This window comes from Pholcus phalangioides, unplaced genomic scaffold, assembly GCF_987345545.1.
Source record: "Pholcus phalangioides strain wild (caught in Gottingen) unplaced genomic scaffold, Ppha-v1.0 ptg000028l_1, whole genome shotgun sequence".
Lineage (NCBI taxonomy): Eukaryota > Metazoa > Arthropoda > Arachnida > Araneae > Pholcidae > Pholcus > Pholcus phalangioides.
This window is the reverse complement of record NW_028301618.1, coordinates 2,241,689-2,257,581: the sequence shown is the minus strand read 5'-3', so window position 1 is coordinate 2,257,581 and position 15,893 is coordinate 2,241,689.

Genomic DNA, 15,893 nt, shown 5'->3' with positions numbered 1-15,893 from the left:
ATTTTTTCTTTTTGCTTCCACCGCCATCATTAAATCACGGCCACGCTTCTTGGTGGCGCCGTATCGCGTGGCAGAGAGGGGAATCTTGTAACAATAAATAATAATGATTATCCGACGATGGACGAACGACATCGAGTCTTGTTGTAACGCGTCTTCTTATCGGCTTCGAATATAAACCGTTAAGACGAAAGTGAAGATGTTGATGCAGATGGTTGTGCCGCCAAGAAATGCTGCGACGCCGAACACTTCGAGTATAAGCTTGTTGAAAAATTATCCCAAGATATTCGCGAAAATTAAAGAGTCAAGTTAACAGAGAGGTTCCGACTTCGATCTGAAGAGAGGCCCTGATTATTAGAGTGGTCTTCTAAAAGCCCTCGAACAGGATGAAAAAAATTTCGGTCAGTTAATTAGGTAGGTCAAATCGATCGAATTCATCTACAGTGCAGCTGAAATTTCCTCCGAAATCGTTGGAATTCGTCTGCGTTTAGTCTCACACATTTCTCTGAATTATCTGCCCACGTGGTTCGGAATAGTCGCCCTTGGTATCCTAAGTTATTCAAAATCATCTACGATTAGTTTCCTTCACTATTCGGGATTGTGTAGGCTACCCTTGGAATCCTAAACTGTTCAAATTCGTCTGCGATTAGGTTCTTTCATTGTTCGCGATTGCGTGGCCTTGATGTCCCAAATCAGTGTTTCTCAATCGCTGGGTTGCGGCTTGCTATCGGGCTGGACCTGACATTGTCAAAACGGGTTTTGAGGGGATTCACCGTTTCTTTTCATTGTTCGGAAATGTTTGCCCTTGGTCTCTTAAATTGTACAAATTCTCCTGCGAATAGTTTCCTTGATTAATTGGGATTGTCTATGTTTTGTCTCCATAGTTTTCTTTTTAATTCGTCAATATGTTGATTCATAAATTCGTCAATTGGTATATGAACATTTTCCAATTTGCCAGCCGTTAAGTCTTCTAAAATGTTTGCCTACGGTAAGTCTTCTGTTCGTCTGGCACACAGGTACCCATATCGTTGGAATTTGGCAGCGATTGATCACCCAAAATTTTCCGATCTGCATATTCTATTGGTTCCCCAAATTGTTCTACATAGTTCATCTGCCATTAGTTCAGTCCCACTAATCTCAAATCGTTCGAGAGTTGGTGTGCTATTGCCTCCTAAATTGTTCTCATTCGTCTATAGCAGGCATCTTCAACCCGTTGTTCGCTAGCACCAAGGTGCTCTCTGAACTACCCAGGGCCATCTTAAGAGCACCATGGGCCCCCGGGCCAAGTGGTTTTTCTGAGGCCCTACCAGGTAAATTATAGAAAATTTCAACCAAATCTCATTTTTGTGAGGTCCCTCTTGTCTTGAGGCCCCCGGGACGTGCTTGGGAAGGCCCGTGCGTTAAGACGGCACTAGAACCACCCAGAGTGCTCGATGCTCGTGTCTGATTTCGTGCTCGCGAGTACTTGATCAACAATTCCAACTGAACGCCTTGTACAAATTGCATTCAGTTGCATTGATTCAATTGCATTGATATCATCCTGATATCATGCAGGCCGGTCATTTGGGAGGTCAGGGGGATCCGTTGCCCCCCTCCCCCGCTTTTGAAAATATACTAAAAATGGTATATATATACATACATTGAGTGCATGTTCTTTGTCCCCCCCCCCCCGGAAAAAGGTGAAATGACGGCCCTGATATCATGCATTATTATGTCAAACTTGCTGTAAGGGTGCTCTTCTTTTGATGATAAGTACAGGCAGTGCTCGCGACTAGGAAAAGGTTGAAGATCTCTGGTCTATAGCATGAATTACTTCGCCTATGAGAGTACCGTCTGTGTCGCTCATTTAAAAGCAAACACCTTTGTAGCAGCTCTAAAGCCATGTCCACACACGTGCGCTATGCATTGTCCGTGAGTGGTTTGCTGAGATTTTTGATCCATGTTCACCGCTGTCACGAAATATTTCGCGAGCCAAGCAAAGCGCACTAGAAGAACGTCAAACTTGGAACGACCCGCTGACAGTCAGCACATCAAAGGGACGTGCGTCGGGTCTCTTGGATATTTGTATTGCGAAGGCTGTGTGGTGCTACTGTCGGAACAGGAAGATAAACCGGACTCTTTTTTTTTTCCCGGTTAAATAGGACCAATGCTCATGCGCCAGTGGATGCCATTTCGTAGTATCCAATGAGTATTGACTACTTGATTACTTGCGTTGGGAGTGTTTTTTTAAGTGCTTGACGACTTAAAACTTGGTAAATTACTGAAATACTTGTATGCTTGTAAACGTGCAGTAACCTGGTCATGAGGATTCCATCACCACATGGGTGGCGATACGGGGGCATGGGGAGCATTGTCCGCCCCAGCGTCAAAGATGGAATCGATTGATCGTATATACATGAATTGACATCAATATCACCGTGCCCCCCCCCCCCAGACTTCCAAGTCTATCTCCGCCTATGCATCACCTATGCCTTCAAGAAGTTTCGTAGAGATTTTGAAGATTAAAATCTAATACGGAGTGTCTCTTCTTTTTTTCATTGCATTCATATTGTCCTTGACGAGAAACTACGTCTCTACCGAGCAAGGTTCCCCCACACGCAGATAATCGAGGACTCTCTCTACTTGACTTTGTCCCCGTGAACCCCATCTCACACATTTCTTATAGCTATGCAAACAGATGTTCTGGACTTCTTCTTTCGGCTTCCGTATTTCCTTAAATAAAATAAACATCGCTTATTGATTGTGATCACACGCTTGTATTAAGCTATCTCCCTTCCCCCCTCCTCCCCAGTGACAACCACTTGAATATCTCTCGGTTAATGGCGGCCGCTGGTTAACAACTGGAAGATGGTTATCGTAAGTGCGGGTATATTCGGAAAGGTCAGTGGTCAAGAGCTCTTTTTTTTTTTAACTTTTGCGCTCCATTTCCCTAAACTAAACCAATGACGCAGGGCCGTTCTTACCGAACGTGGAGGTCGCTGCGAAAATATTCACGGGCCCCTTCATTTAGGAATAGGTTTTCTAACCCCCTCCTATGCAGTGAAGCTTCCCGTAACGGACATTACTCTTCAGCTATAATAGCAGGAATTCCTTTATTCGTAATAGCTACGGCTGCGCTCATAGTGAAGCGAAGAGGTTACGAGCGACAAGAATTGCGACTAAGAGGAAAAAATGTATAGGGACGGAGGAACAGATGTCCGCACATAGTAAAGGAGGAGGGGGGATAGAGAAAATGACCGAATGAGCAAGGTTTCTAGAATATATAAGGTTAAGTATTAGCAAGCGCGCGCTTCAGAATGAAACTGGTTTTGACGTCACCCGATTCCTCACATGACCTAAGACGCCTTCATATGTATTAAGGAGTTCTAACATGACCCACTCAAACGGGAGCATAATGCAAAATTGTTGGTTTTTAATGAATTTTTTCGCATAGTCTTTACGCTCAGAACTTCATCATTTTTTTTGAGCGGATGCCACAAAAACCGCTTATTGTCAAGATTTTTTTTTTTAATTTTTAAAAAATTTATTTGATTTTTGATGAATTTTTTTCCCAACTCATGTATGCAATGTTAAGTCAATGGAAGCAGCTTCTCCCTTCCATGAGAGGGAAATTATCAGGAACGTGTCTTTACGGAGGAAAAAACATACAGGGAAAGAAAAATATTAGATACATTTGAAAGTGTTTAATAATTTTGGTTGAATTAAAAAATATTTATTGGTAATAACAGTTATTATTTATTATTAATTATTATTAATTAATATTTATTATTAATTAATATTTATTTATTATTATTTATTATTATTATCATTATTTTGAACTCGCCCACACCTGAACTTGTTTAAACAGTTATAATGTAGTGAAATTGATTCCCAAACAGGATGCCACGGAACCGTGGGTAGGGGCAATAACAAGAGGAAGGGGTTTTCGTTCGTTTTTTAACTGCATTAAAAAAAGTAATCGCGCTCTTTCCTAGTGTAGTCTTAACGCATGGGCCCACCCGGACACGGCCTGCGGGTCTCACGCAGAGGTGGCACACATGATAATGAGATATCGTTCGAGTATAAGCATGCAAATTGGTAAGCAATCACGGGGCCGCAAGGAGGGGGAAGCAGTCATGTCTGGTGCCCTGGACGCTGAACCAGAAGGGGTGCAAATTTCAACCTTTCACAATAGGAGGAGATTGACTTGGAAGTCTGAGAGGGGGGGCAAGGTCATTATTGCTGGGGAGGCACGATGATGATGCCAATTCATATATACATTAGATCAGTCAACTCCATCTTTGAAGCTAGGGGGGGGGGGGGCATTGCCCCCCACGCATCTCCCTCCTCCCATGCCTTTAACCTCTCCTTCAATATTAAAAGGAGGCACTAAAATGCGTGCTTGTCCCGACTGACCAATCATCTAGTTGCGGCACTGTGTAACCATTTCTAGTTAGGTAGGGAGGTCTTAAAAAATCAATTTTTCCGGGGACCCCAAGATTGCTCTTAGGACGACTCTTCTCTTCTCGCTGAGTACGGCAGTGCCGCGAGATATGTTAGGGATTATATTGAAGACAGTGAGACGGGGGGCTGTGATTCCCGAATGGTGAGCCACATCATCTTGAGATGCCATTGCTATTTGTACCGCAAATATTCTGATATTCTGCTGATACTTTTATTGAAAATTGTCTTATTACTACACATAGGCGTACGCAATATTTTCTCAAGGGCTGGGTTTCATTTTTTTTCTGATGGGGGTGGGAGGCCCGTCATTTCAATATTTTCTGGGGGGGGGGGGACAAAGAACTTATACTCAATATATGTATACACATATATCGCTTCTGGTGCATTTTTTGAAGAACCCTGCTTTATAATACGTTTGGTTAAACCTAGCGTGCACAACTTCCGGTCCCCCATGGCCGAAATTAGGCAGGTGCAAAACTTGAAATTTTATTGAATCCATTGATGAAAAATACGTCGATTTATTAAAAGACACACACATATGGTATTGAATCTGCAGCCCCCCCACATCCTTGGATGGGGGCCTTAATTTTTTAAAGGACCCCCAGACTAAGATTTTTATCTGGCTTTCTTGGTTGAAATTCAAGAAATTTTATATTTTTATATATTTATAAACATAAGACTAATAACTAAAGCCCCTACAGCCCGGTCTGCCTTTCCCATAAATTGGCCATGCCACTGTGATGAGCCCTCGGTGCAAGGGACTCACCCTATCAGACTTAAAGCGCCAGTTATCCCGATTCAAAATCTTATTTCACAGTATTAGACATCAGTGTCGCAACTAGATGCTTGGTCAGCCAGGGCAAGCATGCATTTTGGGGCCCCCTCATAATGTGGAAGGAGAGATTAAAGAGTGAAATTTGCGTCCCCTCTAGCACAGCGCCCGGGGCACCAGACCCAGCTGCACCCCCTCCCCCAGTTGCAGCCCTGTTAGACATTATATTGTTTTACATATTTCTCGTGAACGTGAAGCTTTGTAACCACCTGCCTCGCCCATACCCAGTCTGCCCTTGAGCTAGAACGGCCCTACTTACTGGGGCCTCCTCCTCGGAAATATTTTTTGCGGATCCAAATTCGAAGACCCTCCCACGCCCCTAAAAGAAATTTCGGTGGATTTATAGAGCAAAGATTAGTTAACCTCTGGGCCCAACCCCTATCACCAGGACCGCAAAACTGTTCTTTCACCGGGCCGCTGAATGACTAAATCCGGACCTGCCCCCGGGCCATAGCCACTGGAACCTGGGGTTGAGGCAGTTCGAGCCCCTCCCTAATAAATTTTACGAGGGGACTGAGCCCCCCCCCCATAATTAATAAATATACAATGCAACAACCACTGCCCTTCCCGCATAAGGGCTAGAGTCCCGTATATACGGGACTACCCACCCATAGTGGTGGGATGACAAGAGATTCCATACGGCTCGCGAAAAAGTGTTGTTAAGAAAGTACCTAGTGCTTACAACACGATAATTGTATCAGAGAGAGTTTGTGGCCCGCAGCTAAAAAGTACACGCCTGGGTAACACGTATGCGAAATCGAATTATATTATATAATGCACTAATGATTGTGATGCAGTAGTAACTATGCAGAAATTATTCGAGCATCAATTAAGCATTTTGAAATTAATTGTATCCCTGTTTTCATTGTCATATGGCCCGCAAACCTAAGAGTTTGAACATCTATGCCGGGGCCCAAATCAGACATGGGGGTTATCCGTGACCTGGATCAAAGACGTTTTGTTAATCAGTGAACGCATGTTGTTTAAATGTTGGAGCTAGTAGGCAGGGCCGTAAACGGGAGGGGAACGGGTGGGTCTGGTGCTCCGAATCCTGGGCTAAATTTTATCCTCTGACCTTTCTTTCGACATTACAAGGGGAAGCCAAAATACTTGCTTGCTTGCTCCGACTGACCAAGCATCTATTTGCGGTCCTGTCCCAGGGCAAATGCTTCACTTCCCCATGCGGAAATCAGGCCCTGTTCTATGTTCAACAAGTAATGTGGGCGGAGCCGCAACCGGCCCCGGGACGATTTTCATTATTTTTTGTTTTTCACGCTATAAATCCATCATAAAAGGGCCCGTGAAAGTCTGGTCGGGGGGCCCACAAAATATTCCAGCCTAGGGGCCCCACTCCAGGATGTAAGGGCCATGGTCCAGGGCGCTGGACCAGAGGGGGGAGCAAATTTTATTCCCAAACCTCTCCTTCAATATTACTAGGGGGCGCTAAAATGTGCACTTGCCCTGGGTGACCAAACATCTAGTTGCAGCCCTGCTTGTAATGTTGATTGAAGGAGAGGTGAAAGGGTGAAATTTGCTCCCTCCCCAGACTAAACCCGCCTGCTCTCCCCTAGTTGCGGCTCTGAATGTAAGGCCGAGTTATAAGAAAAAGATGAAAATTTATTCCAATTAATATATTCCCACTGAACGTTGAACATCAAAAGGCCATCATTTATGGGGAAAATGTTTTCCCCCATTCTGATAATTCCCTTTCCGTTTCCCTTTTCGATTTTACAAACGTGCATACTTCCCATTGATTTAACATTGCATACATGGGTCGAAAAAAAAATCTGTCAAAAATAAAAAAAATGCATTTTGATAATCAGCGGTATTTGTGGCATCTACTCTGAAAAAATGATAAGAGTTTTGTGAATTAGAACTATGCAAAAAAAATTATCAAAAAACCGTAATTTTACTCAGTGTTCCAACGGGAGACGGTCGCGTGAGGAATCGGGTGACGTCACTTGATTTTTCGAAAAGAGTGACTAGAAAACCGGTTTTACAGCACCCCCTGGAGAAGGAGTTCTGAAATAGAAGTGTTTGGTGATGGTGATGATCCCTCCGCAGAAGAGGAAAAGAAAAAAAAGGGGGAGAACGGACCAATCAGCAGATAGCGAAAACCAGCAGATCGAGGTGAAAACAAACAGGTTTGTTCAAGTCACACACCTCTTTGAGTGGCCACTTTCTTTCCGCATCGCTTCTCGAGTATGTGTGCGATGTAGAATAATACAATCGTTTTTGTCGCTGGTCTCTATTATACATTCCCGTACCCGTCGAAGTGCGTAGGAGGCTTGCGTACAGTGAAAAGTCGAGAGCCTGCTTACATCAGAAAAAATGCGTAGGAGGTCTTACTCCAGAAATGCGTTACAGATTTGACATGTCCAATACATTCCTACCTCATAAAGTAACCTCTTGTTTTTCTCCAGAAATGCGATGGAGGCCTATTTACTCTAGAAATGCCTAGGAGAATTGTGCGTAAGTGGATACAGGGGAACTAGGGGGGGGGGTGAATCACCGAACATAGTTTTCATATCCGAGGATGGTGTCACTCTTCGCTATCCATACGAAGTTTTCAACAGCTGGCTGATGTGAAGATGGATTTTCTCTTTGCTAAAAATTCAATCAATCAAAATTTTTTCGTATCAGCCAGCTGTTGAAAACCTTCGTATAATATTCATATCCGTATGCATAGTGCCTTTACCCTCCGGCCAATGCAAATAATACAATTTTTCACCAAACGGGGGGGGGGAGGGGACAGGAGAGATCCCCCCCCCCTTCCCCGAGGGTACTAGCGTACCACCTCCTTCCGTCCCTCGTAACTTGTAATACAATTAATTTCCTGAGTTTCGCATGGTCGAAACCGGGTTTGGATTAGGGAGGTATATCCAGACTTTTAATCATCGTCGATCCAAGATGGCTCCAAGTGATGAGGGAAAGTTGATATCACCGATATCTTTCCTAATAATATTAAAAAAGAAAAAACTGTCGATAAGCGAGAGTTGGCAAGAAGCCAATTAGGGAAGTGAAACCCGGATGCATGACGGCCCCACTGGATGAGATTCGGATGAAAAAATGAATGCAAGTGTTGGCAAACACGCGAGAACTGGCAACAACAGTCTGCCAATGCCTTCACGTACCTGTTGTTTTTCCTTTGCACCAAGTTCTCTCCCCCCCCCCCACCTCTTTCTGGTGGCCTTGGCACGTCAAGTCACACGAGCCGAATCAAATGGCATGTGGAAATGGAATTAATTAAGAGAAGCTGAGTACAGTCAACAAGTTTTTCTGACATTTCCCAGGAAAAAGTTACGAGGAAACGCTGTTGTTGTTGAGCATCAGCCTCGTACGGGTTGGAATTCCTTGTTCACTGCTAGAGGGAAAAGAATAGCAGTCATAAGACCCAAACAGTGTTCTTCAATAAGCATCTAGATTCGTGATTAAAGCATCAAAATTCAATTTTACTCCTTCAAATTTCATCGAGGAGTGAAAATAGTCCTTCAAATTTCCGTTTTTTTTAGTAGAGTTCAATTCTCACTGATTTAAAAAAAAAAAAAAACCTTTTTACAAAAATATTCCTTAAAATTTTGGAGGAGTGAATTATATTTTAGGGCAGCGGTTCTCAACCTTTTTTTTTCACTCACGGAGCCCTTTTTAAACTACAATTCCTGTGGCGGAGCCCCGTAGGCCTCTTTTTTTAATTCATTTATCAGATCCACCACTTTATTTTATCCCCCTCGAAAATTGCCGTGGAGCCCCTTGCAAAAGCATATGGAGCACGGATTAAGAACCCCTGACCTAGAGAGTTTGCAAACATGTGAGTGATGAAAACATTGAGCAATCATGTGGATGATCAAAAAAAGAATGAGCTTGCGTATCCCCAGAAATACGTTGGAAGCCTGCTTACTTCAGAAAAGCATTGAGAGCCTGTTAAAAATGCGCAGAAGGCTTGCGTATCCCCAGAAATGCGTTCGAAGCCTAATTACTTCAGAAATGTGTTGGGAGCCTACTTACTTCAGAAATGCGTCGGGAGCCTGCTAACTTCATAAAAAATGCGTAGGAGGCTTGCGTATCCCTAGAAATGCGTGCGCAGGAGGCTTGCGTATCCCCAGAAATGCGTTGGAAGCCTAATTACTTCAGAAATGTGTTGGGAGCCTACTTACTTCAGAAATGCGTCGGGAGCCTGCTAACTTCATAAAAAATGCGTAGGAGGCTTGCGTATCCCTAGAAATGCGTGCGCAGGAGGCTTGCGTATTCCCAGAAATGCGTTGGATACCTACTTACTACAGAAATGCGTCGAGAGCCTGTTTACATCAGAAACATGGGTGGAGATACGGGGGGGGGGTAGGGGGCATTGCCCCCCCCCCCCCCAGCGTCAAAGGTGGAATCGACTGATATAATGTATATGTGGTATATGTGTATATATGAATTGTCATCATAATCATCGTGTGCCCCCCCCCCCCCCCCCATCAATAATGACTGTGCTCACCCAGACTTACAAGTCTATCACCGCCTATGATCAGCAGAAAAAATGCGTTGGAAGCTTTCGTATCCTCAGAAATGCGTTGGAAGCTTTCGTATCCTCAGAAATGCGTTGGAAGCCTACTTCAGAAATGCGTTGAGAAACTGTTTACATCAGAAAAATGCGTTGGAGGCTTGCGTATCAGCAGAAATGCGTTGAGAAACTGTTTACATCAGAAAAATGCGTTGGAGGCTTGCGTATCAGCAGAAATGCGTTGGAAGCCTGGGGTACAGCCCCTGTAACAGCCCCGGGGCTGTACTACCTGCTCATGCTTATTCTCATCCGATCCGAATTATAAGCATCGGTTCATAAGCATGACGTTAAGAATAATCCGAAAAACGATACCAAGGAATAATTCGTAGGCTCACTCCTTAACGTCACGTGACGTGAAAGAGGGAAAATCAAAGAAATCGCTTTCTACACGATGATGACGTAATACTTGAACGGCCCCTAAGCGGATACCGGCTCCTCGAACTGGGGGGGGGGGGAGGAAAGTATCACCGAGCATGGTATGAGTACCCGTTCGCTTAAAAATAGCGAAATATGCAAAAATTCATGAAAAAATGTGCAAATTCATAGAAATCCTAGCCCTACTTACTACTTAAGGTCTGGACACACATATCCGCACCGTGCCCGACACGTGCGTCGGCCGAGTGTAGGTCATCACGCGGTCAAAGAATAATTCTTTGCTAAGCAATGCAGCTGTTCACACATATCCGCACCGTAACCGAGCACCGCACCACGTCCGCACCGTCACCAACTAGTTTATTTTATATTTTTACGTTGACGGTGCGGTCTCGGGAGAGAGAGAGAGCGCAGATTTTTTTTATAAAAGAGGAGAGAGCTCATTTATTTTATGTCGCTTCTCAATTTTCATGAATTGCCGAATCATTAATTCCATTTATTTCTTGATTTTAATCAATTTCTGCATTATTACTTTTATTAATTATGAATTTTCAATAGTTCTGGAGTTATTTCTTCCGTTAATTCTAAATTTTAATATTTACCGAAATTATTTCTTTCATTAATTCTGAATTTTCATTGGTACTGAAATAATTTCTTTCAATTTTTTTTAATCCATCGATTCTAAAGTTTTCCTTAATTTTTGTGTTAATTCACATTTGTGTAGTTATTATTTTTTTTTTGTATGGGGGGGGGGGTATTTCTTAGCGTTCGTGTATATTCAGTATGCCGATTCCCTCTTCCCACAAAATATATGAAATCTTGTTAAAGAGAGGGGGGTGTCCTAAACATTTTTCGTGCCCCGAAATTGTTTAGACGCACCTGGTGGCTTCTGTGGTACTAGCGTAATATGTAGAAAACATATGGATAAACATTTTCACAACTTTGATAGGAAAACAAAGTTTAAAATTATGTTTCACATAGCATATAACGAAATTTTGACGGGGAGATTTTTGTTAAAATAATAATGTAAACTTGGAAAACTAACTGGGTTTAATTTCCGATGCTCTATAAATGAATCATTGTTTTGGTTTTAACATAAATTATATATATAAATAGAAAACGGTTCGAAAATTTTTGGGGTTTTCCTTATGGGAAAATATAGGAGACATTTTAAATTTGGTACTCACGTCAGATGCAACATGTTAAGCCATAAATGCTTAACCCATGTCCTGTGCTCCAAATGCGGCCCTCGGAAGCATTTGATGTGGCCCGTGACAACAAAAAACAAAACAAGGCTCTCGAGTGGTCTCAAGCGCATTTCAAAATCACTTGAGCGACTAACGGCACACCTCCAGTTCACTTAAGTGGATCGTGATATATTTGCAGATTATCCTATTTGAGTGGTTAGTGGCACATTTCCAGATCTCTCGAGTGGCCCGCGGCACGTTTGCAGATCACTTAAGCGGCACGTGCCACTTCTTTTTAGATAATTTTGGAGGATCGAGACTCATTTCTGGATAACTTAAGAAGCCAGCGAAATATTTCAAAAAAATGAAGTGGCCCACACCTTCCAAAAAGTCGAGCACCTTTGTGCTAAATATCTGACAAAGGTGTTTCAGCGACTGGGACTTTGGTAATGAGTGCTTTAAATTACTATCGAATACTGGTGAGGCTTTATCATTGAATCAAGCCCCGGCAAACTAAACACCCCAATTGTTATTGATTTTAATATCCATTTGCCATCTGCAGAGGAGCCAATTTTCAGTTTAGAAGATTCCGCGAACACACACACAGAGTAAAAGATATGCTCGCTCTTTCGTACAATATGCTCCTACTGAGCTGAGATACACTTCTCCGAGGTGTTATCGGAATTGGACACCACCTGCCCCTACAGATGATTATATTTATGATGGCCGTTGACTCTGAATAAAAAAAAAACGAGTGTGAGGTGAGGAAGAGAGTACCGCTCTCTCCCACAGATTGTTTTAATTTCTATATGACTTTTTTTTTTTCTCCCCCCTTTTATCACTCCGTAAATAATCTCCTCTCTCCAAACTATAAACAAGAATGCATACAGTCAAACTAAGCAAATGGCCGTCTTTTTATTTCCAGCTGCATTAAATAGAACCTATCCTTTTTTGCGGGTTTGTCACATACAAAAAATCTATCGGAGATCAATCCAAAATAAAAAATTTATATACATGTATAGATTATTTACAGAAATGTTTAGAACAATTAATTATTGTTAATTTACGCTAGGGTTATTATATCCAAATCACTCTTGTTAATTAATTTACTGAACATTTTGATTACACCGAACCGGCTGCGTCAAAGACTTGAAGCAATCGACACAGCTTCGTAGTCAGCATACGGCAGCGACACGGGCAACACACGGAAAGGTGTGGTCTGAAGAGGAACGAGCCGAGCCACGGCCAACTGACGCCCGAGCTACGGTCCTGGCACGGTGCGGATATGTGTGTCCAGACCTTTAGTAGTTTCCCCGAGGACCCGAAAGGATCGGTATAGAGCTGATCAAATGGAAACCAGAGCTTCAAACACTTGCCGAAATTCGGGCAACTGTTATTACCTTCTCGGGTGAGAATGAAAGATTCTTTTCTGTAGGGAGAAGGAGAGAATTCTATTCCGACCTACGAAAGAGAGATGGCACCTGCAGATGCACACCACAACCTGTAGGGGTCAGTGGGTGCTCAACCTTTTGAAGAGGGCGGGCCACTTCATTGGTTTGATAACGTGTCGCAAGTCACTTAAGCGATCTCTAAATGTGCCGCGGGCCACTCAAAAGATCCAAAACAGCGCCCCAGTTCACTTAAATGCCCTATAAATGTGCTGCGGTTCACTTAAATGCCGTGTAAACGTCCCGCACGTCACTTAAATGGTCTGGGAACGTGTTGTGTCACTTAAATGATCCGGGAATGTGCCGTGGGTCATGTCATTTAATTGGTTTGGAAATGGTTATGCGCTACTTTGTTCATTTTTGCAAAATTAGGTTTAAGGTCGTGGGCCACATCAGATGACTCCGAGGGTCCCATTTGACTCGCCGACCATGGGCTGAGCAATTATGCTGTAGGTACTGAAAGTTTGGTGCCCGCAGCCAGAGCCGCAACTAGAGGGGGGGGGGTGCAGGTGGACAGGTGTCCCGGACGCTGTACTAGAGGGGGCGCAAATTTCACTCTTTAATCTCTCCTTCAACATTATGAGGGGGCGTCAAAATGCATGCTTGCCCCGGCTGACCAAGCATCTAGTTGCGGTCCTGCCCGCAGCCAAAAGAAGAAAACGAATAATGGGAAAGAAAACGATTTTGTGCCTCTTTACTCAATTTTGCCGCTGAGTCGGTCACTCGGACTTCTGTTGGACACGCGATTTTTCCATTGTTGAAGACGAGCAGTGCCACAACTAGATGCTGGATAAGCACGAATTTTGGTGTGCCTTCTTGTAATGTTGAAGGATAGGTTTAAGGTGTTAAATTTGTGCCCATTTTGGTTCGGCATTCGGGCACCAGACCTGTCTGCTCTCCCTTGGTCGCGGTCCTGAAGACGATTGTGGATTTATATCCATTGTTCGAGACAAGAGTGGCGGTATATTCATTTTTTTGGGGTGAGGAATACAATACATATTCAATACGTATATGTGAGGGACCATATATCCATTGTTGAAGAGTGCAATCATTTTGTCTTATACGAAAAGGGGAATACATTCATTGTTGAATAAGATAAATCGATATACTCGTTGTTGAAAACAAGAGCGAAATACATATTTAGGTTGAAGACGATAGGGATCATATTATAACCATCTCTGTAGAAGAAGCGAATCCATTGTTGAAGATCAAAAGAAGATTCATTGTTGAAGATAAAAAGTAGATTCATTGTTGAAGATGAAAAGTAGATTCATTGTTGAAGATGAAAGGAAAGGTATCCATTGTTCAAAATGAAAAAAAGGGTATCCATTGTTCAAAATGAAAAAAAGGGTATCCATTGTTCAAAATGAAAAGAAGAGCATCCATTGTTTAAGATGAAAATAGAGTATTTTTGAAGACGAAAAGAAGGGATTAATTGTTCAATGTGGAAAAAAGGGTACTCATTGTTTAAGGTGAAAAAAGGGTATCCATTGTTGAAGATGAGAAGGAGGGAATTCATTGGTGAAGATTAAAAAAGGGAATCCATTGTTGAATATGGAAAGGAGGGAATCCATTGTTAAGATGAAAAGAAGGAGATTCATTGTTGAAGATGAAAAGGGTATCCATTGTTGAAGATGAAAAGAAGAGAGTTCGTTGTTCAACATGAAAAAAAGGGGGAATAATTGTGTAAATTTAAAAGAAGGGAGTCAATTGTTGAAGATGAAAAAAAACGAGAACCATTGTTGAAGATGAAAAAAAAAACGAGAACCATTGTTGAAGATGAAAAGTAGAGTATCCATTGTTCAGTATGGAAAGTAGAGTATCCATTGTTGAATATAAAAAGGAGGAGATTCATTGTTGAGGGTGAAGAAAGGGGAAAATTGTTGAAGATGAAATGAAGTGAGTCCATTGTTTAAAATAAAAAGAAAAGAATCCATTGTTGAAGATGAAAAGAAGAGAGTTCGTTGTTCAACATGAAAAAAAGGGGGGAATAATTGTGTAAATTTAAAAGAAGGGAGTCCATTGTTGAAGATGAAAAGAAGGAGATTTATTGTTGAAGATGAAAAGGAGGGAATCCATTGTTGAAGATGAAAAGTAGAGTATTCATTGTTAAATATGAAAAGAAGGGTATCCATTTTTCAAGATGAAAAAAGAAGGGTATCCATTGTTGAAGATGAAAAGAAGAGAGTTCATTGTTCAATATGAAAAAAAGGGGGAATAATTGTGGAAATTTAAAAGAAGAGAGTCCATTGTTGAAGATGAGAAAGAAAAACGAGAACCATTGTTGAAGATGAAAAGTAGAGTATGCATTGTTGAACATAAAAAGGAGGAATCCATTGTTAAGATGAAAAGAAGGAGATTCAATATTGAAGATGAAAAAAAGAGTACCCATTGTTGAAGATGAAAAGAAGGAGATTCATTGTTGAAGATGAAAAAAGGGGCCGTTGAAGTAGTACGTCATCATCGATGCGCGGGGCGGGGAGAAGGGGGTTTCCGATTTGCTAACTTTTGATGACAAGGGGGGAGGGGGGGTTGGATAATGTTTACGTCATCAACCACCCTTTATGAAAATATGAGTTGGTCTCAGAGGGGCAGAGCTGATGACGAAATTTTGCTGACGGGGGGGGGGGGGAGAAGGGGGTCAAAAATGGCTAAAAATTTGTTTACGTAATACTTGAACGGCCCCAAAGGGGATACCCCCATGGTACAGTTCCAAATTACTCAAGCGGCCCGCAGGCAGACAAACAGAATGACCTGCGGACAGAATAAACCACTCCGTTTTCAAACCAATGAAGCGGCCCGCACTCTCTTAAATGTTGAGCAATACCTCGCCATATAAAAACTACAAACATTACAATAAATGTAATGGCGGAAATCATTTACGATTGCCTTGAGGCAGAAATTCGTTTTTTCCCCCCTCTCCTCCTTCAAGTGAAAGGAGGAAAAAATTGAAGAGAATATAATAAATGGCGACATATTTTCTTTTGGTGAAAGAAAAATTAATTACGTAACGAAATGGGGCGGGGGGGGGGGAATAATTCAATGTAGGTGAAGAGAGTCACGGAATT